This window comes from Ranitomeya variabilis, chromosome 1 (assembly GCF_051348905.1).
Source record: "Ranitomeya variabilis isolate aRanVar5 chromosome 1, aRanVar5.hap1, whole genome shotgun sequence".
In the NCBI taxonomy this organism is placed as follows: Eukaryota; Metazoa; Chordata; class Amphibia; order Anura; family Dendrobatidae; genus Ranitomeya; species Ranitomeya variabilis.
In genome coordinates, this window is record NC_135232.1 from 91,932,988 (window position 1) to 91,960,194 (window position 27,207).

Consider the following 27,207-nt stretch of genomic DNA (forward strand, 5'->3'; position numbering starts at 1 on the left):
GCATACATGCTACATACATACATGCTACCTACATACATGCTACATATATACATGCTACATACATGCTGCATACATACATGCTGCATACATACATGCTACCTACATACATGCTACCTACATACATGCTACCTACATACATGCTACATACATACATGCTACCTACATACATGCTATAAAAATAGAGTGCTCGTCCAAATCTTTTTTGTAAAAAAGATATAAATACACTTTTTATTGAACCAAATCAGTACATATATAACAGCAAAGTAACAAGAAGAAATTCAGTAAGGGAACAACTAGAAACAACACTGAAAAAACAGTGATATCCCCTAGGTACATCTGCAGCTATTTCATATGTAAAGTGCAAATTAGTGCATGTCTCAAAACAGAGAGAAGGTAGGGAGAACGGGTGACTGTCATATTTCATATAGTAAGTCCCACAGTTTCGTTTCGCGTTAGGCTTCGTCTGCCCCCTGACGAAGCCTAACGCGAAATGCGCGTTGGGGCGTGGACGGTGACCCCTCGGTACTCTGCATGATGGGTAAGATTGGAGGATATGGGTGGGGGTATCTGGTGCACGATACCTGACTGCTATCTAGACTGTGGGACTTACTATATGAAATATGACAGTCACCCGTTCTCCCTTCTCTCTGTTTTGAGACATGCACTAATTTGCACTTTACATATGAAATAGCTGCAGATGTACCTAGGGGATATCACTGTTTTTTCAGTGTTGTTTCTAGTTGTTCCCTTACTGAATTTCTTCTTGTTACTTTGCTGTTATATATGTACTGATTTGGTTCAATAAAAAGTGTATTTATTAGTGTTGAGCATTCCGATACCGCAAGTATCGGGTATCGGCCGATACTTGCGGTATCGGAATTCCGATACCGGGATTCCGATACTTGCCGCGTATCGGATACCGGAATCGGAAGTTCTAAGATTCAAAAAGCAGAAATTCAGCCAATGAGATTGATTCCAAGTGTGGGCACATCCTGTTTAGCATGGAGGGCATGAAACTACTGGCAAGGCTGTGATTGGCTGGTGTAATGATGTCATGATGCAGTTTAAAAGTCGCTGGCGCCATTTTGCGATCACTCTGCTGTGAATTCAGTTAGTGACAGGACGCTGTTTGCTGACTGAGGGACAGTTTAGAGATAGCGATTTGCTTCTTTGTGCTTTCCAAAGGCTAATTTAGCAACCGCTGTGTTCACCTACTATTCACCTTGCTTTTGCCTTGTAGCGCTGTTTTCACAGCGATCTGCAGGGTCTGTGTGTGTGTGTGTGTGAGTGCAGCCCAGTCTCCAGTCTGAGTGCAGCCACATAGGCCATCCATAGTTGGTTGTATTCAGTTCAGGGAGGGTGGTTCATTGCCTCATACTGTTCCTTTTTTTTTTTTTTTTCCCAAGTAGTGTAGTCTGCTGCTAATTAATTAAAAAAAATCCTATTAGTGTCTTTCCACCCGTCTCCAGCTAATTTGTGGAAAAACACTACATAGGATAAAGTAGAGGAGGGTTTTTGGGCCTTGCAGCGCCGTTTACGGCTGTCTGCACGGTCTCCGTGTGACTGCAGCTCGCCCTGTAATCTGTGAGCAGCTGTAGCCTGGTTGTCTCCAGCTCAGGGTTTTTCACTGCGTCATACCGCCAAATCAATTTTCTTTTTTTTCAAAGTAGTGTAGTCTGCTGCTAATTAATTCAAAAAAATCCTATTAGTGTCTTTCCACCCGTCTCCAGCTAATTTGTGGAAAAACACTACATAGGATAAAGTAGAGGAGGGTTTTTGGGCCTTGCAGCGCCGTTTACGGCTGTCTGCACGGTCTCCGTGTGACTGCAGCTCGCCCTGTAATCTGTGAGCAGCTGTAGCCTGGTTGTCTCCAGCTCAGGGTTTTTCACTGCGTCATACCGCCAAATCAATTTTCTTTTTTTTCAAAGTAGTGTAGTCTGCTGCTAATTAATTTAAAAAAATCCTATTAGTGTCTTTCCACCCGTCTCCAGCTAATTTGTGGAAAAACACTACATAGGATAAAGTAGAGGAGGGTTTTTGGGCCTTGCAGCGCCGTTTACGGCTGTCTGCACGGTCTCCGTGTGACTGCAGCTCGCCCTGTAATCTGTGAGCAGCTATAGCCTGGTTGTCTCCAGCTCAGGGTTTTTCACTGCGTCATACCGCCAAATCAATTTTCTTTTTTTTCCAAATAGTGTAGTCTGCTGCTAATTTATTCAAAAAAATCCTATTAGTGTCTTTCCACCCGTCTCCAGCTAATTTGTGGAAAAACACTACATAGGATAAAGTAGAGGAGGGTTTTTGGGCCTTGTAGCGCCGTTTACGTCTGTCTGCACGGTCTCCGTGTGACTGCAGCTCTATCTGTTGTCAGTTCAGCCCCCAAAAAATAAATAAATAATAAAGTTCACCAAACACACCAGTTACACCACTTTACATTTCTGTAGGCCACATTAGCTCATATTAAAGTCTAGTCCACACTTTAGATAATTAGTGCTTCTTATACCTGTTAGGAGGAGTTGCTCAGGAATAAGCACACAAATCCGTTAGTACTTTTCTGCTTATCTTTATCAGTCAACCAAGATGAAGAAGGCAGTGAGTAAGGCACGGGGGCGTGGGAGCCGTCGCGGAGCAGGGAGGGGACGTGGGGATTCTGTGCCTGCTGCGGGCACCGGTGACTCATCAGCACCCACTTTCACCAGGCAACAGTCGTTCATGCGAAGCTTTGTGTCCGAGCGCCGTACACCGCTGCTGCGTGAAGAACAAATTGAAGCTGTTGTCGGATGGATGGCAGCTAATGCATCAACTTCCATTAGTGCCACATCCTCTCAGACACAGAGCACTGGAGAGCAGCCATCTGTCTCTTCACCACCTGCCAAATTGCCCAGGCAGACAGAGAGCCCAGGACAGGAGCCGTCTCTACTTCTGTTCTCTGAATCTCTTGGCTTGGAAACAGGGGGCCAGCCAAGCAGCATTGGAGAAATGGAAGAAGAGGCAGGGTGCAGTGATGCCCAACAGCTTTTTCTGTCTTCCTCTGAAGAGGCGGGTGGGCCAGTGGCTCCGGTCACCACATCGCAGGCCGCATCAGCTGATGATGACACTCAGGTGCCACTTACTGGTGCGTGCTCTGCTGCTGAGACTACCCAGGAGGAGCAGTTGGGGGCAGAGGGTAGTGTAGATGATGAGGTCCTCGACCCATCTTGGCGTGAGGGACAGGAAGGTGGTGGGAGCAGCTCTGAGGAAGAGATTCCCCGTACGGCCCAAAGAGGGAGGGGGAAGACTGCGGATCCTGCAGCCTCCGCTTTGGCACCCGTTAGGAGCATGTCTCTTCCAAAAGCCAAAAAGGGCGCTCCCAAGACTTGCAGTGCCTGGTCCTTTTTTGACACAGTTGCAGATGACATTTGCTATGTCAGATGCAACGTGTGTCATCAAAAAGTCAAAAGAGGGAAAAATGTCAGCAACCTCAATACCTCCAACATGTGGAAACATGTGCGCAACAGGCACCCGGCGGAGTTAGAAAAACACACTGAAGAGGTAGGCCAACCAACAGCGGCAGCTACCACCTCTTCAGCTCGTGTTGCCTCTTCCTCTACCTCACACGCAGCTGGTTCGGCGTCCTCCCAGGATCGCCGTGGAAGAACCTCTGCCCCTGTTGTCCAGAGACCCGCTGTAATTCCACCCGCAGCGCCACTTTCCCAGTCATCCACACACTCCCAGCCCAGTCTACAGCCATCGGTAGTACAGGCATGGGAGAAAAGGCGGCCTTTCTCGTCAAACCACCCACGAGCACAGGCTCTGACTGCAGGCATTGCCAAACTTCTGTCACTGGAAATGCTGTCATTCAGGCTGGTGGAGACTGACAGCTTCCGTGACTTGATGTCATTGGCAGTCCCACAGTACAATGTGCCCAGCCGCTTTTACTTCAGCAGGCAAGCCGTCCCTGCCCTGCAGAAGCATGTGGAGGGACACATAAAACACGCGCTACTGAACGCCGTCAGTAGCAAGGTCCACCTCACCACCGATGCGTGGACCAGTCAACATGGACAGGGGCGATACCTTTCCCTCACTGCCCATTGGGTTAATGTCGTTGAGCCGGGTACAGACCGTGCGAGTGGCGCAGGACGTGTCCTGCCCACTCCAAGGATTGCAGGAATCCATTCTGTACGCATTGACTCCTCCTCTTACACCAGTTCCTCAGAATCATCGCTGCAGGAGCCGTCACAGTCCACCTCCACATGGACCCGTGATGAACGTGTACCTGTTACGACCGACATGAGCACAGCCGTGGCCAAACGTCAACAGGCCGTCTTGAAATTAATTTTCTTGGGGAATCGTAGCCACACAGCGCAGGAGCTCTGGAATGCCATCAAGCAGGAGAGCGATGTGTGGTTTGTGCCAGCGAATCTCCAGCCAGGCATGGTAGTGTGTGATAATGGCCGAAATCTGGTGGCAGCTCTGGGCCTCGGCAACCTCACTCACATCCCATGTCTGGCACATGTGCTCAATTTGGTCGTGCAGAGCTTTTTGAGGGACTATCCGGATCTTGATGCACTGCTGCACAAGGTCCGTCTAGAGTGTGCTCACTTGCGGCGTTCCAGCACGGCAAAAGCGCGCATTGCGGCTCTGCAGCGCCGACACCGCCTGCCGGAACATCGCATCATATGTGACCTACCTACCAGGTGGAATTCCACGTTACATATGTTGGAGCGGTTGTGTGAGCAGCAGCAAGCTGTAATGGAGTACCAGCTGCTTCAGGCGCAAAAAAGTCGCAGTCAGCGCCGTACAGACTTCACAACCACAGAGTGGGCCACTATGAATGACGTCTGCCAGGTTTTGCGTCCCTTTGATTATTCCACGCGGATGGCGAGTGCAGATGATGCACTAGTCAGCATGACTGTCCCCCTTATCTGCCTGCTTGAAAAATCACTGCAAGCGCTAAGGGATGATGTTGTGGAAGAGGTGGAGGATGAGGATTCACCATTTCCATCATCTTCTGGACAGTCAGCGCCACGTGGTTCCTCACAAACGCGTAGGCAGGGGACCGTTTGTGAGGAGGATGAGGAGGAGTCAATGGAGGAGGAAGACATCCGTCCAGAGGAGGGAGTTACACAATTGTCCAGTACTCAGTGTGTACAGCGAGGGTGGGGTGATGACGAGCGGGCAGAGATCACGCCTCCAGCAGGGGACAGCGTTTCTTGGGCAGTTGGCAGTCTGCAGCACATGGTGGATTACATGCTGCAGTGCCTGAGAAACGACCGCCGCATCGCCCACATTCTCAACATGTCTGATTATTGGGTGTTCACCCTCCTCGATCCTCGCTACCGGGACAACGTAGAAAGCCTCATCACACCGTTGAACCGGGAGCGAAAAATGCGGGAGTACCAAGACACACTGGTCAATTCCATCATCTTCTCCATTCCAACTGAGAGAAGTGCTGCTAGTGCATTCCAAAGCAGCTCAGTGCGTCCAGGCCGTGGTGGAGGCTCTGCACAAAGAGGGAGCAGAAGCAGTGCCTCTGCCCAAGGCAAGACCAGTATGGCCGAACTGTGGCACAGTTTTCTGTGCCCGCCACAAAAGTCTACACCATCACAGACGGCTCCAGTCAGCAGGAGGCAACGGTTCCGTCAGATGGTGACAGACTACATGTCTTGCCCTCTTGCTGTACTCCCAGACGGCTCTTCCCCTTTCAAGTTTTGGGTCTCAAAGCTGGATACATGGCCAGAGCTAAGCCAGTATGCATTGGAGGTGCTGTCTTGCCCTGCGGCCAGTGTATTATCGGAACGTGTCTTTAGTGCTGCAGGTGGTGTACTAACTGACCGTCGCATGCGACTATCCTCCGATAACGTTGACCGGCTTACTTTCCTGAAAATGAACAAGGCCTGGATCTCGCCGGAATTTGCCACTCCTCCTCCTGATTGAATAATTAGGTCACTGTATACGTTATCCAGGTCTCCTGTTGTGTTCATCTTTCTACCACCTGAACTTAAATTCCTGGGCTCCAACACCGCCAGTTGAGGCTCAGACGTGCCGTCTGCACAGTCAAAACATACGACCCAGTGTTATTGGGTTTCAGTAACGTCAGCTGATCCCCAGCTGTGTAGCCGGCAATGTGTCATGCGACCGCCACGCTGACACAACAACTGAAATGTAAGGGAATCTGTCCCCCCCCCCCAAGGCGTTTGTTACTGAAAGAGCCACCTTGTGCAGCAGTAATGCTGCACAAGGAAAAAGGTAGCTATTTTGGTTTTGCTCCTTGCACACGCAAAACTTAACACTTATAAAATGTGTCCACTGATACCGTAAAACCGTCCCGGAGGTGGGACTTTCCTTCGTAATGTGACGCAGCCCAGCCGTCATTCCTACCCCCCCGGCGCCGCGCACCGGCTCCTCAGCGTTGTTTTATTCCGTCCAGGAGCCTGCGCTGTTATGTTATCCCGTGGCCAGGCACACTTAGCGCTGCCCGTCTTCTGGCATCATTTGGTGTCTGGATGGCTGCGCCTGTGCGGCCGCGCTGGCAGAGAGCCCGCCTCGCAGTGTCTTCTGATTTAATCCCACTGGGGGCCTGGGATCCATGGACATGCGCAGTGCATATCTGAACCTCCACCTCTCACTCATTTCCCTATGGCTTCTTCAGACTGTTCGGTGTCAGCTGGTCCCTAACAGCATGCCACGGCCGTGACACCGCACAGTCTGAAGAAGCCATAGGGAGATGAGTGAGAGGTGGAGGTTCAGATATGCACTGCGCATGTCCATGGATCCCAGGCCCCCAGTGGGATTAAATCAGAAGACACTGCGAGGCGGGCTCTCTGCCAGCGCGGCCGCACAGGCGCAGCCATCCAGACACCAAATGATGCCAGAAGACGGGCAGCGCTAAGTGTGCCTGGCCACGGGATAACATAACAGCGCAGGCTCCTGGACGGAATAAAACAACGCTGAGGAGCCGGTGCGCGGCGCCGGGGGGGTAGGAATGACGGCTGGGCTGCGTCACATTACGAAGGAAAGTCCCACCTCCGGGACGGTTTTACGGTTGCAGGGGACACATTTTATAAGTGTTTAGTTCTGTGTTTGCAAGGAGCATGATGAAAAGAGCCACCTTTTCCTTTTGCATCTTTTGTGCTGCACAAGCTGGCTCTTTCAGCTACAAACGCCTTGGGGGGGGGTTAAAGGTTCCCTTTCGACTTTCTCAGGCTTCGGCCTACATTGTGTTCCTCTGCTTTTCCACCTGTCCCTGGGCTCCAACACCGCTAGTTGTTGCCTGGTAGTGCTGTACGCACAGTCCCAACAGTCGCTCCTCTGTTATTGGGGTTCAGTAACGTCAGCTGTTCCCCTGCTGTGTGTGTGGCAATCCCTCCTACCTCCTCCAACCTCCTCCTCCTCCACCTGTCCCTGGGCTCCAACACCGCCAGTTGCCGTCCAGAAGTGCTGTACGCACAGTCAACAGTCCCTCCTCTGTTATTGGGGTTCAGTAACGTCAGCTGTTCCCCTGCTGTGTGTGTGGCAATCCCTCCTACCTCCTCCAACCTCCTCCTCCTCCACCTGTCCCTGGGCTCCAACACCGCCAGTTGCCGTCCAGAAGTGCTGTACGCACAGTCAACAGTCCCTCCTCTGTTATTGGGGTTCAGTAACGTCAGCTGTTCCCCTGCTGTGTGTGTGGCAATCCCTCCTACCTCCTCCAACCTCCTCCAACCTCCTCCTCCTCCACCTGTCCCTGGGCTCCAACACCGCCAGTTGCCGTCCAGAAGTGCTGTATGCACAGTCAACAGTCGCTCCTCTGTTATTGGGGTTCAGTAACGTCAGCTGTTCCCCTGCTGTGTGTGTGGCAATCCCTCCTACCTCCTCCAACCTCCTCCTCCTCCACCTGTCCCTGGGCTCCAACACCGCCAGTTGCCGTCCAGAAGTGCTGTACGCACAGTCAACAGTCCCTCCTCTGTTATTGGGGTTCAGTAACGTCAGCTGTTCCCCTGCTGTGTGTGTGGCAATCCCTCCTACCTCCTCCAACCTCCTCCTCCTCCACCTGTCCCTGGGCTCCAACACCGCCAGTTGCCGTCCAGAAGTGCTGTACGCACAGTCAACAGTCCCTCCTCTGTTATTGGGGTTCAGTAACGTCAGCTGTTCCCCTGCTGTGTGTGTGGCAATCCCTCCTACCTCCTCCAACCTCCTCCTCCTCCACCTGTCCCTGGGCTCCAACACCGCCAGTTGCCGTCCAGAAGTGCTGTACGCACAGTCAACAGTCCCTCCTCTGTTATTGGGGTTCAGTAACGTCAGCTGTTCCCCTGCTGTGTGTGTGGCAATCCCTCCTACCTCCTCCAACCTCCTCCTCCTCCACCTGTCCCTGGGCTCCAACACCGCCAGTTGCCGTCCAGAAGTGCTGTACGCACAGTCAACAGTCCCTCCTCTGTTATTGGGGTTCAGTAACGTCAGCTGTTCCCCTGCTGTGTGTGTGGCAATCCCTCCTACCTCCTCCAACCTCCTCCTCCTCCACCTGTCCATGGGCTCCAACACCGCCAGTTGCCGTCCAGAAGTGCTGTATGCACAGTCAACAGTCGCTCCTCTGTTATTGGGGTTCAGTAACGTCAGCTGTTCCCCTGCTGTGTGTGTGGCAATCCCTCCTACCTCCTCCAACCTCCTCCTCCTCCACCTGTCCCTGGGCTCCAACACCGCCAGTTGCCGTCCAGAAGTGCTGTACGCACAGTCAACAGTCCCTCCTCTGTTATTGGGGTTCAGTAACGTCAGCTGTTCCCCTGCTGTGTGTGTGGCAATCCCTCCTACCTCCTCCAACCTCCTCCTCCTCCACCTGTCCCTGGGCTCCAACACCGCCAGTTGCCGTCCAGAAGTGCTGTACGCACAGTCAACAGTCCCTCCTCTGTTATTGGGGTTCAGTAACGTCAGCTGTTCCCCTGCTGTGTGTGTGGCAATCCCTCCTACCTCCTCCAACCTCCTCCTCCTCCACCTGTCCATGGGCTCCAACACCGCCAGTTGCCGTCCAGAAGTGCTGTATGCACAGTCAACAGTCCCTCCTCTGTTATTGGGGTTCAGTAACGTCAGCTGTTCCCCTGCTGTGTGTGTGGCAATCCCTCCTACCTCCTCCAACCTCCTCCAACCTCCTCCTCCTCCACCTGTCCCTGGGCTCCAACACCGCTAGTTGCCGTCCAGAAGTGCTGTACGCACAGAGCCAAACACCTCGCCAATGTGTTAGTGGGGTTCAGCACCGCCAGCTGTTCCCCTGCTGTGTATACGGCAACGTGTACTGCGACCGCCACGCAGACACAACAAGTTAAATGTAAGGGAACCTGACCCCCCCCCCCCCCAGGCGTTTGTTACTGAAGGAGCCACCTTGTGCAGCAGTAATAATGCAAAGGGAAAAAGTGCCTCTTTTCGTGATGCTCCTTGCACATGCTGAACCTAACACTTATGAAATGTGTCCCCACACAGCGTTAAACCGTCCGGTAGGTGGAACTTTCCTTTGTCGTGTGACGCAGCACAGCCATCATTTTTACCCCCTTGGCGCCGTGCGCCCCCTCCTCAGCGTTGTTTGAATCTGTCCCGGAGCCTGCGCTGTTAGGTTAGCCCTTGGCCATGCACACATGTTGCGCTGCCCGTCTTCTGACCTCATTTGGTGTCAGGCTGGCTGCGCCTGTGCGGGTGCGCTGGCCGAGATCCCGCCTCGCAGTGTCGTCTAATTTAATCCCACCGCGGGCCTGTGATCCGTGCCCGTGCGCAGTGCATATCCTCTCCTCTCACTCCCCTCCCTACGGCTTCTTCAGACTGTGCGATGTCAGCTGGTCCCTAATAGCATGCCACGGCCGTGACACCGCACAGTCTGAAAAAGCCGTAGGGAGGGGAGTGAGAGGAGAGGATATGCACTGCGCACGGGCACGGATCACAGGCCCGCGGTGGGATTACATTAGACGACACTGCGAGGCGGGATCTCGGCCAGCGCACCCGCACAGGCGCAGCCAGCCTGACACCAAATGAGGTCAGAAGACGGGCAGCGCAACATGTGTGCATGGCCAAGGGCTAACCTAACAGCGCAGGCTCCGGGACAGATTCAAACAACGCTGAGGAGGGGGCGCACGGCGCCAAGGGGGTAAAAATGATGGCTGTGCTGCGTCACACGACAAAGGAAAGTTCCACCTACCGGACGGTTTAACGCTGTGAGGAGACACATTTCATAAATGTTTGGTTCCGCATGTACAAGGACCATAATTAAAAGAGCTAAGTTTACCTTTTCCAGCATTAGTGCTGTACACAATGGCTCTTTCAGCTACAAACGCCTGGGGGGGGGGGGGGGTTAAAGGTTTCCTTTCAACTTGCTCGAGTGCAGGCTTCGGCCTACACTCCGCTCCCCCTGCTCCTCCTGCTGACCCTGGGCTCTAACACCGCCAGTTTTTGCCCAGATGTGCTAGCTGCACAGAGAAAAACACCAGCCAATGTGTCAGTGGGGTTCAGCACCGCCAGCTGTTCCCCTGCTGTGTAGCCGGCAACGTGTCCTGCGACCGCCACGCAGACACAAGAACTGAAATTGAAGGGAACCTGTCCCCCCTCCCCCAGGTGTTTCTATGTTTTACAGCTACCTTGAACAGCAGTAATGCTGCATGTGTTCAAGGTGGCTCAGAAACTTATTCTCCTTGCCCATGTTGAAGTGAACACGTCTAAAATGTGTCCTCTGTGACCATTAAAACGTCCCTCAGGTGTGATTTGACTTTGTATTGACACACGCAACAAGCTCCTTGGTAACGCTGCCCGTCTTCTGGCATCATTGTTTGGCTGGCTGCGCCTCTGCGGCCGCCCTGACCCACACAACGCCCCTCGTTGTCTTATTTATTGGGACTGCGAGGGTGTGATTGATGGGCAGGATCAGTGCATCAGTTCGCCTGTCCCTCCTCTCCTTCCGCCTTCTTCGGACTGTGCGGCTTCATGGCCGTGGCATGCGATAAGGGATCAGATGACGCCGCACAGTCTGAAGCGGGTGTAAGGACCCGAGTGTGAGAGGCCAACATATGTGCTGCGCCAGGCCCTGAATCCCAGCCCCGCAGTGTTTTAACAATGTTAAGACACTGCGGGGCTGGGATTCATGGTCATCGCGAACCGCACCGGCCGACATTACATGATGCCAGAAGATGGGCAGCGCTAACGGCGCTAGGCCAGGGGATAACACGACAGCGCAGACTCCTGTACAGCAAATAACAACGCTCGGGAGGCTGCACCCAGCACCAAGGTGGGATTCTTGACACCTGTGCTGCGTCTCATTACAAAGGGAACTCTCGCCTCCATTACACAGTTTGACTGTATAAAGGGCTAAATGTTATACGTGTTTCATTCAGCGTGTGCAAGGAGAAAAATTAAAAGAGCAACCTTTGACTTGTGCAGCACTACTGCTGCATAAGCTGTGGCTCTTCTACTTTCTAACCCCTGAGGGGGGGTTAAAGGTGACCTTTGAAATCGGTTCAAGTAGGCTTCGGCCTACACTCTGCTCCACCTGCAGAGCCCGGGCTCCAACAACGCTAGTTGCTGTCCGGAAGTGCTGGCTGCACAGAGCCAAACACCTCGCCAATGTGTCAGTGGGGTCCAGCACCGCCAGCTGTTCCCCTGCTGTGTAGCCGGCAACGTGTCCTGCAAAAGCCACGCAGACACAACACACCCAAAGCTGCCGCCAGTGCAGGCTTCGGCCTACACTCCCCTCCCCCTGCTCCTCCTCCTCCTGCTCCTCCTCCTGCTGTCCCTGGGCTCTAACACACCGCCAGTTTTTGCCCAGATGTGCTAGCTGCACAGAGAAAAACACCAGCCAATGTGTCAGTGGGGTCCAGCACCGCCAGCTGTTCCCCTGCTGTGCAGCCGGCAACGTGTCCTGCAAAAGCCACGCAGACACAAGAACTGAAATTGAAGGGAACCTGTCCCCCCTCCCCCAGGCGTTTTTACGTTATCCAGCCACCTTGTACAGCGGTAATGCTGCATGTGTGCAAGGTGGCTCAGAAACGTATTCTCCTCGCACATGTGGAACTGAAAACACGTCTGCAATGTGTCCTCTGTGTGACCATTTAACCGTCCCGGTGGTGTGACTTTCCTTTGTAATGACACGCTGCAACCCCCTTGGTAGCGCTGCCCGTCTTCTGGCATCATTGTTTGGCTGCCTGCGCCTCTGCGGCCGCCCTGACCCACACAACGCCCCTCGGTGTCTTATTTATTGGGACTGCGAGGGTGTGATTGATGGGCAGGATCAGTGCATCAGTTCGCCTGTCCCTCCTCTCCTTCCGCCTTCTTCGGACTGTGCGGCTTCATGGCCGTGGCATGCGATAAGGGATCAGATGACGCCGCACAGTCTGAAGCGGGTGTAAGGACCCGAGTGTGAGAGGCCAACATATGTGCTGCGCCAGGCCCTGAATCCCAGCCCCGCAGTGTTTTAACAATGTTAAGACACTGCGGGGCTGGGATTCATGGTCATCGCGAACCGCACCGGCCGACATTACATGATGCCAGAAGATGGGCAGCGCTAACGGCGCTAGGCCAGGGGATAACACGACAGCGCAGACTCCTGTACAGCAAATAACAACGCTCGGGAGGCTGCACCCAGCACCAAGGTGGGATTCTTGACACCTGTGCTGCGTCTCATTACAAAGGGAACTCTCGCCTCCATTACACAGTTTGACTGTATAAAGGGCTAAATGTTATACGTGTTTCATTCAGCGTGTGCAAGGAGAAAAATTAAAAGAGCAACCTTTGACTTGTGCAGCACTACTGCTGCATAAGCTGTGGCTCTTCTACTTTCTAACCCCTGAGGGGGGGTTAAAGGTGACCTTTGAAATCGGTTCAAGTAGGCTTCGGCCTACACTCTGCTCCACCTGCAGAGCCCGGGCTCCAACAACGCTAGTTGCTGTCCGGAAGTGCTGGCTGCACAGAGCCAAACACCTCGCCAATGTGTCAGTGGGGTCCAGCACCGCCAGCTGTTCCCCTGCTGTGTAGCCGGCAACGTGTCCTGCAAAAGCCACGCAGACACAACACACCCAAAGCTGCCGCCTGTGCAGGCTTCGGCCTACACTCCCCTCCCCCTGCTCCTCCTCCTCCTGCTCCTCCTCCTGCTGTCCCTGGGCTCTAACACACCGCCAGTTGGGGCCCAGATGTGCTAGCTGCACAGAGAAAAACACCAGCCAATGTGTCAGTGGGGTCCAGCACCGCCAGCTGTTCCCCTGCTGTGCAGCCGGCAACGTGTCCTGCAAAAGCCACGCAGACACAAGAACTGAAATTGAAGGGAACCTGTCCCCCCTCCCCCAGGCGTTTTTACGTTATCCAGCCACCTTGTACAGCGGTAATGCTGCATGTGTGCAAGGTGGCTCAGAAACGTATTCTCCTCGCACATGTGGAACTGAAAACACGTCTGCAATGTGTCCTCTGTGTGACCATTTAACCGTCCCGGTGGTGTGACTTTCCTTTGTAATGACACGCTGCAACCCCCTTGGTAGCGCTGCCCGTCTTCTGGCATCATTGTTTGGCTGCCTGCGCCTCTGCGGCCGCCCTGACCCACACAACGCCCCTCGGTGTCTTATTTATTGGGACTGCGAGGGTGTGATTGATGGGCAGGATCAGTGCATCAGTTCGCCTGTCCCTCCTCTCCTTCCGCCTTCTTCGGACTGTGCGGCTTCATGGCCGTGGCATGCGATAAGGGATCAGATGACGCCGCACAGTCTGAAGCGGGTGTAAGGACCCGAGTGTGAGAGGCCAACATATGTGCTGCGCCAGGCCCTGAATCCCAGCCCCGCAGTGTTTTAACAATGTTAAGACACTGCGGGGCTGGGATTCATGGTCATCGCGAACCGCACCGGCCGACATTACATGATGCCAGAAGATGGGCAGCGCTAACGGCGCTAGGCCAGGGGATAACACGACAGCGCAGACTCCTGTACAGCAAATAACAACGCTCGGGAGGCTGCACCCAGCACCAAGGTGGGATTCTTGACACCTGTGCTGCGTCTCATTACAAAGGGAACTCTCGCCTCCATTACACAGTTTGACTGTATAAAGGGCTAAATGTTATACGTGTTTCATTCAGCGTGTGCAAGGAGAAAAATTAAAAGAGCAACCTTTGACTTGTGCAGCACTACTGCTGCATAAGCTGTGGCTCTTCTACTTTCTAACCCCTGAGGGGGGGTTAAAGGTGACCTTTGAAATCGGTTCAAGTAGGCTTCGGCCTACACTCTGCTCCACCTGCAGAGCCCGGGCTCCAACAACGCTAGTTGCTGTCCGGAAGTGCTGGCTGCACAGAGCCAAACACCTCGCCAATGTGTCAGTGGGGTCCAGCACCGCCAGCTGTTCCCCTGCTGTGTAGCCGGCAACGTGTCCTGCAAAAGCCACGCAGACACAACACACCCAAAGCTGCCGCCTGTGCAGGCTTCGGCCTACACTCCCCTCCCCCTGCTCTTCCTCCTCCTGCTCCTCCTCCTGCTGTCCCTGGGCTCTAACACACCGCCAGTTGGGGCCCAGATGTGCTAGCTGCACAGAGAAAAACACCAGCCAATGTGTCAGTGGGGTCCAGCACTGCCAGCTGTTCCCCTGCTGTGCAGCCGGCAACGTGTCCTGCAAAAGCCACGCAGACACAAGAACTGAAATTGAAGGGAACCTGTCCCCCCTCCCCCAGGCGTTTTTACGTTATCCAGCCACCTTGTACAGCGGTAATGCTGCATGTGTGCAAGGTGGCTCAGAAACGTATTCTCCTCGCACATGTGGAACTGAAAACACGTCTGCAATGTGTCCTCTGTGTGACCATTTAACCGTCCCGGTGGTGTGACTTTCCTTTGTAATGACACGCTGCAACCCCCTTGGTAGCGCTGCCCGTCTTCTGGCATCATTGTTTGGCTGCCTGCGCCTCTGCGGCCGCCCTGACCCACACAACGCCCCTCGGTGTCTTATTTATTGGGACTGCGAGGGTGTGATTGATGGGCAGGATCAGTGCATCAGTTCGCCTGTCCCTCCTCTCCTTCCGCCTTCTTCGGACTGTGCGGCTTCATGGCCGTGGCATGCGATAAGGGATCAGATGACGCCGCACAGTCTGAAGCGGGTGTAAGGACCCGAGTGTGAGAGGCCAACATATGTGCTGCGCCAGGCCCTGAATCCCAGCCCCGCAGTGTTTTAACAATGTTAAGACACTGCGGGGCTGGGATTCATGGTCATCGCGAACCGCACCGGCCGACATTACATGATGCCAGAAGATGGGCAGCGCTAACGGCGCTAGGCCAGGGGATAACACGACAGCGCAGACTCCTGTACAGCAAATAACAACGCTCGGGAGGCTGCACCCAGCACCAAGGTGGGATTCTTGACACCTGTGCTGCGTCTCATTACAAAGGGAACTCTCGCCTCCATTACACAGTTTGACTGTATAAAGGGCTAAATGTTATACGTGTTTCATTCAGCGTGTGCAAGGAGAAAAATTAAAAGAGCAACCTTTGACTTGTGCAGCACTACTGCTGCATAAGCTGTGGCTCTTCTACTTTCTAACCCCTGAGGGGGGGTTAAAGGTGACCTTTGAAATCGGTTCAAGTAGGCTTCGGCCTACACTCTGCTCCACCTGCAGAGCCCGGGCTCCAACAACGCTAGTTGCTGTCCGGAAGTGCTGGCTGCACAGAGCCAAACACCTCGCCAATGTGTCAGTGGGGTCCAGCACCGCCAGCTGTTCCCCTGCTGTGTAGCCGGCAACGTGTCCTGCAAAAGCCACGCAGACACAACACACCCAAAGCTGCCGCCTGTGCAGGCTTCGGCCTACACTCCCCTCCCCCTGCTCCTCCTCCTCCTGCTCCTCCTCCTGCTGTCCCTGGGCTCTAACACACCGCCAGTTGGGGCCCAGATGTGCTAGCTGCACAGAGAAAAACACCAGCCAATGTGTCAGTGGGGTCCAGCACCGCCAGCTGTTCCCCTGCTGTGCAGCCGGCAACGTGTCCTGCAAAAGCCACGCAGACACAAGAACTGAAATTGAAGGGAACCTGTCCCCCCTCCCCCAGGCGTTTTTACGTTATCCAGCCACCTTGTACAGCGGTAATGCTGCATGTGTGCAAGGTGGCTCAGAAACGTATTCTCCTCGCACATGTGGAACTGAAAACACGTCTGCAATGTGTCCTCTGTGTGACCATTTAACCGTCCCGGTGGTGTGACTTTCCTTTGTAATGACACGCTGCAACCCCCTTGGTAGCGCTGCCCGTCTTCTGGCATCATTGTTTGGCTGCCTGCGCCTCTGCGGCCGCCCTGACCCACACAACGCCCCTCGGTGTCTTATTTATTGGGACTGCGAGGGTGTGATTGATGGGCAGGATCAGTGCATCAGTTCGCCTGTCCCTCCTCTCCTTCCGCCTTCTTCGGACTGTGCGGCTTCATGGCCGTGGCATGCGATAAGGGATCAGATGACGCCGCACAGTCTGAAGCGGGTGTAAGGACCCGAGTGTGAGAGGCCAACATATGTGCTGCGCCAGGCCCTGAATCCCAGCCCCGCAGTGTTTTAACAATGTTAAGACACTGCGGGGCTGGGATTCATGGTCATCGCGAACCGCACCGGCCGACATTACATGATGCCAGAAGATGGGCAGCGCTAACGGCGCTAGGCCAGGGGATAACACGACAGCGCAGACTCCTGTACAGCAAATAACAACGCTCGGGAGGCTGCACCCAGCACCAAGGTGGGATTCTTGACACCTGTGCTGCGTCTCATTACAAAGGGAACTCTCGCCTCCATTACACAGTTTGACTGTATAAAGGGCTAAATGTTATACGTGTTTCATTCAGCGTGTGCAAGGAGAAAAATTAAAAGAGCAACCTTTGACTTGTGCAGCACTACTGCTGCATAAGCTGTGGCTCTTCTACTTTCTAACCCCTGAGGGGGGGTTAAAGGTGACCTTTGAAATCGGTTCAAGTAGGCTTCGGCCTACACTCTGCTCCACCTGCAGAGCCCGGGCTCCAACAACGCTAGTTGCTGTCCGGAAGTGCTGGCTGCACAGAGCCAAACACCTCGCCAATGTGTCAGTGGGGTCCAGCACCGCCAGCTGTTCCCCTGCTGTGTAGCCGGCAACGTGTCCTGCAAAAGCCACGCAGACACAACACACCCAAAGCTGCCGCCTGTGCAGGCTTCGGCCTACACTCCCCTCCCCCTGCTCCTCCTCCTCCTGCTCCTCCTCCTGCTGTCCCTGGGCTCTAACACACCGCCAGTTGGGGCCCAGATGTGCTAGCTGCACAGAGAAAAACACCAGCCAATGTGTCAGTGGGGTCCAGCACCGCCAGCTGTTCCCCTGCTGTGCAGCCGGCAACGTGTCCTGCAAAAGCCACGCAGACACAAGAACTGAAATTGAAGGGAACCTGTCCCCCCTCCCCCAGGCGTTTTTACGTTATCCAGCCACCTTGTACAGCGGTAATGCTGCATGTGTGCAAGGTGGCTCAGAAACGTATTCTCCTCGCACATGTGGAACTGAAAACACGTCTGCAATGTGTCCTCTGTGTGACCATTTAACCGTCCCGGTGGTGTGACTTTCCTTTGTAATGACACGCTGCAACCCCCTTGGTAGCGCTGCCCGTCTTCTGGCATCATTGTTTGGCTGCCTGCGCCTCTGCGGCCGCCCTGACCCACACAACGCCCCTCGGTGTCTTATTTATTGGGACTGCGAGGGTGTGATTGATGGGCAGGATCAGTGCATCAGTTCGCCTGTCCCTCCTCTCCTTCCGCCTTCTTCGGACTGTGCGGCTTCATGGCCGTGGCATGCGATAAGGGATCAGATGACGCCGCACAGTCTGAAGCGGGTGTAAGGACCCGAGTGTGAGAGGCCAACATATGTGCTGCGCCAGGCCCTGAATCCCAGCCCCGCAGTGTTTTAACAATGTTAAGACACTGCGGGGCTGGGATTCATGGTCATCGCGAACCGCACCGGCCGACATTACATGATGCCAGAAGATGGGCAGCGCTAACGGCGCTAGGCCAGGGGATAACACGACAGCGCAGACTCCTGTACAGCAAATAACAACGCTCGGGAGGCTGCACCCAGCACCAAGGTGGGATTCTTGACACCTGTGCTGCGTCTCATTACAAAGGGAACTCTCGCCTCCATTACACAGTTTGACTGTATAAAGGGCTAAATGTTATACGTGTTTCATTCAGCGTGTGCAAGGAGAAAAATTAAAAGAGCAACCTTTGACTTGTGCAGCACTACTGCTGCATAAGCTGTGGCTCTTCTACTTTCTAACCCCTGAGGGGGGGTTAAAGGTGACCTTTGAAATCGGTTCAAGTAGGCTTCGGCCTACACTCTGCTCCACCTGCAGAGCCCGGGCTCCAACAACGCTAGTTGCTGTCCGGAAGTGCTGGCTGCACAGAGCCAAACACCTCGCCAATGTGTCAGTGGGGTCCAGCACCGCCAGCTGTTCCCCTGCTGTGTAGCCGGCAACGTGTCCTGCAAAAGCCACGCAGACACAACACACCCAAAGCTGCCGCCAGTGCAGGCTTCGGCCTACACTCCCCTCCCCCTGCTCCTCCTCCTCCTGCTCCTCCTCCTGCTGTCCCTGGGCTCTAACACACCGCCAGTTTTTGCCCAGATGTGCTAGCTGCACAGAGAAAAACACCAGCCAATGTGTCAGTGGGGTCCAGCACCGCCAGCTGTTCCCCTGCTGTGCAGCCGGCAACGTGTCCTGCAAAAGCCACGCAGACACAAGAACTGAAATTGAAGGGAACCTGTCCCCCCTCCCCCAGGCGTTTTTACGTTATCCAGCCACCTTGTACAGCGGTAATGCTGCATGTGTGCAAGGTGGCTCAGAAACGTATTCTCCTCGCACATGTGGAACTGAAAACACGTCTGCAATGTGTCCTCTGTGTGACCATTTAACCGTCCCGGTGGTGTGACTTTCCTTTGTAATGACACGCTGCAACCCCCTTGGTAGCGCTGCCCGTCTTCTGGCATCATTGTTTGGCTGCCTGCGCCTCTGCGGCCGCCCTGACCCACACAACGCCCCTCGGTGTCTTATTTATTGGGACTGCGAGGGTGTGATTGATGGGCAGGATCAGTGCATCAGTTCGCCTGTCCCTCCTCTCCTTCCGCCTTCTTCGGACTGTGCGGCTTCATGGCCGTGGCATGCGATAAGGGATCAGATGACGCCGCACAGTCTGAAGCGGGTGTAAGGACCCGAGTGTGAGAGGCCAACATATGTGCTGCGCCAGGCCCTGAATCCCAGCCCCGCAGTGTTTTAACAATGTTAAGACACTGCGGGGCTGGGATTCATGGTCATCGCGAACCGCACCGGCCGACATTACATGATGCCAGAAGATGGGCAGCGCTAACGGCGCTAGGCCAGGGGATAACACGACAGCGCAGACTCCTGTACAGCAAATAACAACGCTCGGGAGGCTGCACCCAGCACCAAGGTGGGATTCTTGACACCTGTGCTGCGTCTCATTACAAAGGGAACTCTCGCCTCCATTACACAGTTTGACTGTATAAAGGGCTAAATGTTATACGTGTTTCATTCAGCGTGTGCAAGGAGAAAAATTAAAAGAGCAACCTTTGACTTGTGCAGCACTACTGCTGCATAAGCTGTGGCTCTTCTACTTTCTAACCCCTGAGGGGGGGTTAAAGGTGACCTTTGAAATCGGTTCAAGTAGGCTTCGGCCTACACTCTGCTCCACCTGCAGAGCCCGGGCTCCAACAACGCTAGTTGCTGTCCGGAAGTGCTGGCTGCACAGAGCCAAACACCTCGCCAATGTGTCAGTGAGGTCCAGCACCGCCAGCTGTTCCCCTGCTGTGTAGCCGGCAACGTGTCCTGCAAAAGCCACGCAGACACAACACACCCAAAGCTGCCGCCAGTGCAGGCTTCGGCCTACACTCCCCTCCCCCTGCTCCTCCTCCTCCTGCTCCTCCTCCTGCTGACCCTGGGCTCTAACAAACCGCCAGTTGGGGCCCAGATGTGCTAGCTGCACAGAGAAAAACACCTCGCCAATGTGTCAGTGGGGTCCAGCACCGCCAGCTGTTCCCCTGCTGTGCAGCCGGCATCGTGTCCTGCAAAAGCCACGCAGACACTTGCTCTTGTACCTTCTGCTCCCCATCCTGGTTCCAGTACCGTCAGCTGGTTCCGGGCAGAGCCTTTGGCTTAGGTGCCTCCCTCTGGGTATCCGAGTTCCACCAACGTCAGGTGGTCCTTGGTAGTGCTTTCAGGCACGGGTACCTCCTGCTTAGTAACCGGGTTCCAGTAACGTCAGCTGGTCCTCGGTAGTTCCATTGGCTCTTGGACCTTCGGCTACCCATCCGGGTTCCAGCACCGTCAGCTGGTTCTCGGCAGTGTCTTTTGCTCTTGTACCTTCTGCTCCCCATCCTGGTTCCAGTACCGTCAGCTGGTTCCGGGCAGAGCCTTTGGCTTAGGTGCCTCCCTCTGGGTATCCGAGTTCCACCAACGTCAGGTGGTCCTTGGTAGTGCTTTCAGGCACGGGTACCTCCTGCTTAGTAACCGGGTTCCAGTAACGTCAGCTGGTCCTCGGTAGTTCCATTGGCTCTTGGACCTTCGGGTAGCCATCCGAGTTCCAGTTCCATCAGCTGGTTCTCGGCATTTTCTCAGCCTTCTTGTACCTTCTGCTACATTTCCAAGTTCAAGAGACTAAACACGATGACCCGGAAGAACACCCCTAAGATGACGACGACACCAGAGACGACAACCACCGTGATGACGACGACCCTGGAGACGATGACCCTGAAGACCACCCCGATGACGACGACCCCGGAGACCACCCCGATGACGACGACCCCGGAGACGACGACCCTGGAGACGACGACGACCTGGAAGACCGAGAAGCAGAAGAACAAGAGGCTGCAGAACAAAGAGCAGAAGGACATTAAGCATAACACAAAATATCAGAGCAAAAAAATATTATGTAAATTATAAGCAGAAGAAGACTAAGCAGTGTATGGGGGTGAGTCCGTTCCTCCTCGTGGTGCCCCTGGATAAAGCCTGATGCTGCAGGCCAAACTGAACGCGGACAAATGTAACTGGTTTGTGACAGGCAGAACGGAAGGTGTAATCTTCAAACTTTTATAGATAACAACTACGGGAATGCCTGTCACAAATAAGAATATGATGAAGAAGTTGAATATGATGAAGATAATAGTAAAATAAAAAGAATATGAACAATGTAACCCAAAAAATAATAGTTAGAAGATGAAGAAGAAGATGAATAAGGTGAAGAAGTTGATGTCAAAGAAGCTGATGATGAGGATAATGAAGAAGAAAGCGTGGGAGAAGTAAAAAAGAAGGTGAAGGGCGTTGAAGTAGTGATAGTGAAACATCAATATGTGACATAAAAAAAAAAAAAAATAACAGTCAAATTCTTTCTAACGCCGAACGTCATAAAAAAAAAAAAAAATCCTGCTATTCTATTACATTGGGCTAAACCTCTGTGCCTTTAATGTCTCCGCCACGTCCCCCAATACATCCTACATTATTCTTAGTTGTTTTCCTTCATGTAGAATGAACCTACAAGTGTATAAAGGGTTTATTTTAATTCCGATATTTTCGTCCCATTGACTTGCATTGGGATCGGGTATCGGTATCGGATTGGATCCGATATTTTGACGGTATCGGCCGATACTTTCCGATACCGATACTTTCCGATATCGGAAAGTATCGCTCAACACTAGTATTTATATCTTTTTTACAAAAAAGATTTGGACGAGCACTCTATTTTTATGGTATTTATCTATGCTTGCAGGAGTGTCCTTGTTATATATTGGTGATACGATCTCTTCTTATGATACATACAACACACTGCTATGAGCGTGTGGATGAGATCGTATTTTCTTTTGTCCATACTGGGCTGTATATACTACATACATGCTACATACATACATGCTACATACATGCTGCATACATACATGCTGCATACATACTACATACATACATGCTACATACATACATGCTAAATATATGCTACCTACATACATGCTACCTACATACATGCTACCTACATACATGCTACCTACATACATGCTGCCTACATACATGCTGCAAACATACTACATACATACATGCTACATACATACATGCTACCTACATTGTTATGATCCCAATGGCAGAGGATCTCTGATATTCCAGCAAGATAGCAAAATATAAATACTGCTCTAGGGAGGTGGAAACTGGGCTAACCGCATACCTGATCCTAACACAAACAACTAAAAGTAGCCGGTGAACGTGCCTACGTTGGTTCTAGACGTCTCGAGCCAGCCGGAGAACTGACTACCCCTAGAGAGAAAAAATAAGACCTCGCTTGCCTCCAGAGAAATTGAACCCCAAAGATATAGAAAGCCCCCAACAAATAATAACGGTGAGGCAAGAGGAAAACACAAACGTAGAGATGAATTAGATGCAGCAAAGTGAGGCCCAATAGTCTAAATAGCAGAAAATAGATAGTGGACTATGCGGTTAGCAGAAAACCCTACAAAACATCCACAAAAACAAAGGTAAAGCAAGCTGGACAAAAACACTGAATAATGCAAACGATCCAAATTGTACAAAACAGACTTAGCTTTTCTTGCATGAGGCAGACTGAAATGAATCCGGAGGAGACCAAATAGGTCTGGATACAACGATGCCAGGCAAGAGACTGAGTCCAGAGGAGACTCAAATAGGAAACACCCGCTGCTTAACGACACAGCTGGAGCTCAGGCCTGCAACAAGACATACCTAACACAATACCGTTAGTGACCACCAGAGGGAGCCCAGAAACACAGTCCACAGCAGTACCCCCCCTTGAGGAGGGGTCACCGAACCCTCACCAAGACCCCCAGGGCGATCAGGATGAGCAGCGTGAAAGGCATGAACCAAATCAGCCGCATGAACATCAGAGGCGACAACCCAGGAATTATCCTCCTGACCATAGACTTTCCACTTAACTAAATACTGGAGTTTCCGTCTAGAGATACGAGAATCCAGAATCTTCTCCACCACGTACTCCAACTCGCCCTCAACCAAAACCGGGGCAGGAGGCTCAACAGCAGGAACCATAGGCACCACGTACCGCCGCAACAAGGACCTATGGAACACATTATGAATAGCAAAAGACGCTGGAAGGTCCAAGCGAAAAGACACCGGGTTAAGGATTTCCAAAATCTTATAAGGACCGATAAAGCGAGGCTTGAACTTAGGAGCAGAGACTTTCAAAGGAACATGCCGAGAAGACAACCAAACCAAATCCCCAACACGAAGTCGGGGACCCACACCGCGGCGGCGGTTGGCAAACCGCTGGGCCTTGTCTTGTGACAATTTCAAATTGTCTACCACATGGTTCCAAATCCGCTGCAACCTATCCACCACAGAATCAACCCCAGGACAGTCAGAAGGTTCAACCTGACCCGAGGAGAAACGAGGATGAAAACCAGAGTTGCAGAAAAAGGGTGAAACCAAGGTGGCAGAACTAGCCCGATTATTAAGGGCAAACTCGGCCAGTGGCAAAAAGGTAACCCAGTCGTCCTGATCAGCAGAAACAAAACATCTCAAATAAGTCTCTAACGTCTGATTAGTTCGCTCGGTCTGGCCATTAGTCTGAGGATGAAAAGCCGACGAAAAAGACAAATCAATACCCATCTTAGCACAAAAGGATCGCCAGAATCTGGACACAAACTGGTATCCTCTGTCAGATACAATATTCTCAGGGATGCCATGCAAACGAACCACATTCTGAAAGAACAAAGGAACCAAATCAGAGGAGGAAGGCAACTTAGGCAAGGGCACCAAATGGACCATTTTAGAAAAACGATCGCACACCACCCAGATGACAGACATCTTCCGAGACACCGGAAGATCCGAAATTAAATCCATGGAAATGTGCGTCCAAGGCCTGTTTGGGATAGGCAAGGGCAAAAGCAACCCGCTGGCACGAGAACAGCAAGGCTTAGCCCGAGCACAAATCCCACAGGACTGCACAAAAGAACGCACATCCCACGACAAGGAAGGCCACCAAAAGGACCTGGCCACCAAATCTCTGGTACCGAAAATCCCAGGATATCCCGCCAACACCGAAGAATGAACCTCAGAAATAACTCTGTTGGTCCATCCATCAGGGACAAACAATCTCTCTGGTGGACAATGATCAGGCCTATCAGCCTGAAATTTTTGCAGCCCTCGTCGCAAAACTGGGGAAATGGCAGACAAAATTACTCCCTCTCTGAGAATACCAGCCGGCTCAGAGACTCCCGGAGAATCAGGCACAAAACTCCTAGAAAGTGCATCAGCCTTCATGTTCTTCGAACCAGGCAGGTAGGAGACCACAAAGTCAAAACGGGAGAAAAACAATGACCAACGGGCCTGTCTAGGATTCAGGCGCTTGGCAGACTCGAGGTAAATCAGATTTTTATGATCAGTCAAGACCACCACACGATGTCTAGCTCCCTCGAGCCAATGTCGCCACTCCTCAAATGCCCACTTCATGGCCAACAACTCCCGATTACCAACATCGTAGTTCCGCTCAGCAGGCGAAAATTTCCTTGAAAAGAAGGCGCATGGCTTCATCACGGAGCCATCAGAACTTTTTTGCGACAAAACAGCCCCTGCACCAATCTCAGAAGCATCAACTTCGACCTGGAAGGGAAGAGAGACATCTGGCTGGCACAAGACTGGCGCTGAAGTAAACCGACGCTTCAGCTCCCGAAAGGCCTCCACGGCCGCAGGAGACCAATTCGCAACATCAGAACCCTTCTTGGTCATATCCATCAAAGGTTTAACCACGCTGGAGAAATTAGCGATAAAACGACGGTAAAAATTAGCAAAGCCCAAGAACTTCTGCAGGCTCTTAACAGACGTGGGCTGAGTCCAGTCATGAATGGCACGGACCTTAACTGGGTCCATCTCCACAGTAGAAGGGGAAAAAATAAAACCCAAAAAAGAAACCTTCTGTACCCCAAAGATACATTTTGAGCCCTTCACAAATAGAGCATTCTCCCGCAAAACCTGAAACACCATCCTGACCTGGTTCACATGGGACTCCCAATCATCAGAAAAAAACAAAATATCATCCAGATAAATAATCATAAATTTATCCAGATATTTCCGGAAGATGTCATGCATGAAGGACTGAAACACAGAAGGAGCATTAGATAATCCGAAAGGCATCACCAGGTACTCAAAATGACCCTCGGGCGTATTAAATGCCGTTTTCCATTCATCTCCCTGCTTTATGCGCACAAAGTTATACGCACCACGAAGATCTATCTTGGTGAACCAACTGGATCCCTTAATCCGAGCAAACAAATCAGACAACAATGGCAAAGGATACTGAAATTTAACAGTGATCTTATTCAGAAGACGATAATCAATACAAGGTCTCAGAAACCCGTCTTTCTTGCCCACAAAAAAGAATCCTGCACCAAGAGGGGACGAGGATGGGCGAATATGTCCCTTCTCCAAAGACTCCTTTATATAACTCCGCATCGCGGCATGCTCTGGCACAGATAAATTAAAGAGTTGTCCCTTAGGAAACTTACTACCAGGAATCAAATCTATAGCACAATCACAGTCCCTATGAGGAGGAAGGGCACTGGACCTGGCCTCATTAAATACATCCTGAAAGTCTGACAAAAACTCAGGGATCTCAGAAGGAGTAGAAGAAGCAATAGACACCAATGGAGAATCGCCATGAATCCCCTGACACCCCCAACTAGACACAGTCATAGCTTTCCAATCTAAAACTGGATTATGGGCCTGTAACCATGGCAGACCCAAAACGACAACATCATGCATTTTATGCAGTACCAAAAAACGAATCACCTCCTGATGTACAGGAGTCATGCACATGGTCACCTGCGTCCAATACTGAGGTTTATTCTCTGCCAATGGCGTAGAATCAATTCCACTAAGAGGTATAGGATTTTCCAAAGGCTCCAGGACAAAACCGCAGCGCTTGGCAAACGACAAATCCATCAGACTTAAAGCAGCACCAGAATCCACAAAAGCCATAACTGAGTAAGAAGATAATGAACAAATTAAAGTCACAGACAAAATAAACTTAGGCTGAAAAGTACCAATGGCGACAGGATTAACTTTTTTCTTTAAACGTTTAGAGCATGCTGAGATAACATGTGTTGAATCACCACAGTAGAAACACAACCCATTTTGACGTCTATGATTTTGTCGCTCGGCTCTGGTCAGAATTCTGTCACATTGCATAGAATCAGGTGACCGTTCAGACAGCACCGCCAAAGGATTATCAGATTTGCGCTCCCGCAAACGTTGATCAATTTGAATGGCTAGAGCCATTGAATCATTTAGACCTGTAGGGATAGGAAACCCCACCATCACATCTTTAATGGCTTCAGAAAGACCATTTCTGAAATTTGCGGCCAGTGCACACTCATTCCATTGAGTAAGCACGGACCATTTCCGAAATTTTTGGCAATATACCTCAGCTTCGTCCTGACCCTGAGAGATAAGCAGCAACATTTTTTCAGCCTGATTTTCAAGATTAGGCTCCTCATAAAGCAAACCAAGTGCCAGAAAAAACGCATCAACATTCACCAATGCAGGATCTCCTGGTGCCAGAGAGAAGGCCCAATCTTGAGGGTCGCCGCGCAAAAAGGAAATAACAATCCTAACTTGCTGAGCTGAATCACCAGAGGAACGAGGTTTCAGAGACAGAAACAATTTGCAATTATTCCTAAAATTCAGGAACTTAGATCTATCTCCAAAAAACGGCTCAGGAATAGGTATTTTTGGTTCAGACATAGGGCTATGGATAACAAAATCCTGAATGCTTTGCACCCTAGCAGCAAGCTGATCCACACTAGAAGTCAGAGTCTGGACATTCATATCTGCAGCAGAGTTTCAGCCACTCAGAGAAAAAGGGGATGGAAGAAGCTAGGCAAACTGCAGCAAAAAAAAAACAAAAAAAACCTCAGAACTTCTTTTTAATCCCGCTTCTGCGATGCATTAAACATTTTCTTTTGGCCTGGCATTCTGTTATGATCCCAATGGCAGAGGATCTCTGATATTCCAGCAAGATAGCAAAATATAAATACTGCTCTAGGGAGGTGGAAACTGGGCTAACCGCATACCTGATCCTAACACAAACAACTAAAAGTAGCCGGGGAACGTGCCTACGTTGGTTCTAGACGTCTCGAGCCAGCCGGAGAACTGACTACCCCTAGAGAGAAAAAATAAGACCTCGCTTGCCTCCAGAGAAATTGAACCCCAAAGATATAGAAAGCCCCCAACAAATAATAACGG